Source organism: Cupressus sempervirens, chromosome 1, assembly GCF_028749045.1.
Source record: "Cupressus sempervirens isolate cs-2001-9-10 chromosome 1, ASM2874904v1, whole genome shotgun sequence".
Classification (NCBI taxonomy): Eukaryota; Viridiplantae; Streptophyta; class Pinopsida; order Cupressales; family Cupressaceae; genus Cupressus; species Cupressus sempervirens.
In genome coordinates, this window is record NC_143118.1 from 273,440,982 (window position 1) to 273,445,154 (window position 4,173).

Below are 4,173 nucleotides of genomic sequence, written 5' to 3' on the forward strand. Positions count from 1 at the left end.
TTTAGTAAAGAAACCTTTCTCTATAGCTATTTATTAAGGAATATTGGTCTTTTTATAACATTTTACTATTATGGATACCTCAATTAAGCTTACTTCTCCTACAAGGTTCATGGATTTTGATAAGCCCATTAAGATTGAGAGAATCATGTAGTTTATCCTATAATACCCCAAAATTGGCTCATTGCAATGATCACAATTCTAGTCTATTTCAATCAATCCTAAGTCCTATGTCAATAGGCAATTCTAGTTTTGATATTCGCTACTTGGCTTAGTTACCAAATGCAAAAAACCCTAATCTACATTAATGATGCTATTTATTTAATTCCTAAAGTATTGACTCATATCAGTCACATTAAACCTACTGATTAGGTTTAAATTTAATACCAAGTATTTATACTTTAATTAAATTAAAATCATCTCCTAAGGCTAATATACTAGGGAATTAAAATATTTAATTTAATATTATGCCCACTTTAATTAATTGAATTAGATTATTCAATTAAATGAAAAAGGTATTTGTGAGGTCATATCTCATCTATTAAATTAAATAATATCTTCAAAATCTTCTCTTTAGTTCAAAATGGGAACTCTGAGTGAACTACTTCTTGAAATCTAAATTAAACTAGTTAACTTGCTCTCTCACTTATGACAAGTTCAATTAACTACTCATCACACTCAGATTTGAAATAGTTCACTTCACTTGCACAAGGATGTTTCCATCTTAACTAAATCATCTATCTAATCCTAACCATTGATCATGGTTGATCTTGACTATTGATTCAGTTCTGGATTCTATTTAAGGGACTCATAATTCCTCATTACATAGGTTGAACTGAATTGATATCGAATCTCTATTGAATTATGCACTCACTCACTCATTATTAGCATAAGCTTTCATTTCTTAGATTAAATATCATATAGCTTTAATATGCATACATATAATCTAGTTTATTTTATATGCTCTTAGAGTAATTGCATATCTCATTTAGAATAATTGCATTCAATCATAGATTTAATTGTATCAAAACCTTGCATTCTAGAAAGGACTAGTTGTTAGATTATGGTGACTGATCAGGAAAGTACTGTACATACTTCATAAATACTTGTATAAAAGGGCTTAGGGTTGGGTATTTTTCATTATGTTGTGATGCGAAATTGGTTCTTGCGGTGGTATTGAGCTGTAAGGGATTACAGATTGTAATCAGGTTGTAATCACTGGATTGTAATAAGATCAGACTTGCTGTTTGGTGGACATAGCCCAAGGATTGGGTGAACCATGTTAAATCTTGGTGCCTTGTGTTCATTTCTATGTGTTCTATTATTTTATATTATTGGTTATATTTGCATGTAGTTTTTATTTCTGTCTGTGGTTTATCCTAACAAGTGGTATCAGAGTGAGGTTGTCTTTCAGTTGTCCTCTGTAGGAAAGTCTCACGATTAAGTGGGAGTCTTACGGTTGGGTGAGAGTGATGGAAGATGAGGGTAAGCTGAGGGTTGATAGGTTTAATGGGCAGAACTTCCAATTATGGAAGATGCAAATGGAAGACTATCTATATCAGAAGGATTTATGGAAGCCATTGGAAGGCAAAGCCAAGAATCAGGGAACTATGTCAGAGGCTGAATGGGATCTCTTGGATAGAAAGGCACTTGGAAGCATTCGGTTATGCTTGGCACCATCGGTGGCATTTAATATTATAAAAGCAAAGATGACAAAAGATTTGATGAAAACCCTAGTGACACTATATGAAAAGCCCTCCGCTTCAAACAAGGTATTTCTCATTAAGCATTTATTTAATATGAAAATGGCAGAAGGTGGATCTGTTGCAGATCATTTAAATGAGTTTAATACTATTACTAGTCAATTATCTTCTGTGGGTATCAATTTTGATGAAGAAATTAGGGCTCTCTTGATTTTGTGTTCTTTACCTGAAAGCTAGAATGGCTTGGTAATGGCTATGAGTAATTCTATTCCTGGATCTAGTACCCTAAAATATGATGATGTGATCGGTATTATTTTAAGTGAGGAAACTCGTAGGAAATCCTCAGGTGGATCTACATCAGGAAGTGCTTTTAAATGCACAAAGTAGGGGCAGAATGACTAAAAGAGGAAGTAACTCTGGAAATCGTGGGAAATCAAGAGGAAAGTCAAAGGGGAAGAGGTCTCAATCAAGAGGACCAAATGATTGCTAGTACTGTGGGAAACCAGGGCACAAAAAGAAAGATTGCTGGAATGAAAAGAAAAATGAAGGAGATAAATCAGATGGAGACAAGGAGGCAAATGTGGTAAGTAACAAATCCGAAGAGGATGCTTTGCTTCTATCTTTAGAGAGTGTTGATGATTCATGCGTTTTAGATTCTGGTGCTTCATTTCATTCTACACCTCATAGAGGTTATTTCATTGATTATGTCCAAGGGGATTTTGGGCTTGTTTATTTGGGGGATAATGAACCCTATCAAATTTTTGGAAAGGGAAAAATTAAGATTAAGTTGTAGAATGGGAATCATTGGCTACTACATGAGGTAAGACATGTTCCAAAACTAAGTACGAATTTAATTTCAGCAGGGCAACTCGGTGATGAGGGTTGTGTAGTTACTTTTAATGATAAAAATTGGAAGGTTTCAAAAGGTTCCCTTGTAGTAGAAAAATGTGTGAAAGTGGGCACCTTATATCTTTGTACAGGTCATATTGTTCATTCTACTTTGATTGTTTCAGAGAAAAATGAATGTTCAGGAACAATTGTTGCAATTGAGCAGGGAGAACAAATAGCTGTTGTAGATTCTGATACAGCACTGTGGCACAATAGACTTGGGAACATGAGTGAGAAAGGTATGAAAGTACTTCATTCAAAGAAAGTTTTAGCAGGTCTGAAATGTGTGAATATGGATTTCTGTGAAAGTTGTGTGTATGGAAAACAAAAGAGAGTGAGTTTTGTAAAGACAAGGGAGGAAAACAAAAAGGAGAAATTAGAGCTTGTGCATATAGATGTATGGGGACCGGCTTAGGTATCTTCCCTTGGTGGCTCTCATTATTATGTTATATTTATTGATGATGCAACTAGAAAAGTATGGGTTTATTTCCTTAGACAGAAATCTGATGTATTTCAAACTTTTAAAAAATGGAAATGCTTGGTTGAAAATGAGACTAGTGAGAAATTAAAATGTCTCAGATCTAATAATGGTGGTGAGTATTGCAGTCATGAATTTGAAGATTATTTCTCCACTAATGGTATTCATAGACAAAAAACTATTCCAAGGACTCCACAGGAAAATGGAGTGGCTGAACGCATGAACAGGACTATAATGGAGCGCGCAAGGAGCATGAGGTTGCATGTTGGGTTGCCCTTACACATGTGGGTGGAGGCTATCAATATTATAGTATATTTGATTAATAGAGGTCCCTCTACTCCTTTGGGCTATGGTATTCCAGAGGAAGCATGGACTGGTAAGAAGGTGAGTTATTCTTTTCTCAAGACCTTCGGTTGTGAAGCTTTTGCTCATATAGACTCTGAAAATAGAACCAAGCTAGAAGCTAAATCAAAGAAATTTTTCTTTGTTGGATAAGGAATTAATGAATTTGGTTATAGGCTTTGGGATTTTGAAAATATTAAAATTGTTAGAAGTCGGGATGTCATATTCAATAAGAAAGTGTTGTACAAAGATCTATTTCAGCAACATGAGAAGAAAGAAGATGATTATGTAGTGCTAGATGATACTCCAAAAGCTGATGTTCCAGCCATTCCTCATGATGTGCAACAACTGCAACAACAAATACCACACACACCAATAAATGTTAGACTATCAACAAGGAAAATTAGAACTCCACAAAGGTTTTCTCCCTCTTTGTATTCTATTTTACTTACTTATGCTGGTGAACCTAAAAGTTATGATGAAGCTGTGCAGGTGGATACTAAGATTCAGTGGGCATTTGCAATGAAAGATGAAATGAACTCTTTGCTTAAAAATAAGACATGGGATTTGTGCAAGTTGCCTGCGGGTAAAAAGGCTTTACAGAATAAGTGGGTTTACAGGTTGAAAGAAGAGGAAGGAGGTAAGAAAATATTTAAGGCCAAGTTAGTTGTAAAAGGATTTGCACAGAAAAAGGTAATTGATTTTGATGAGATATTTTCTTCTATTGTTAAAATGACTTCTATTCGTACTGTTTTAAGTTTTGTG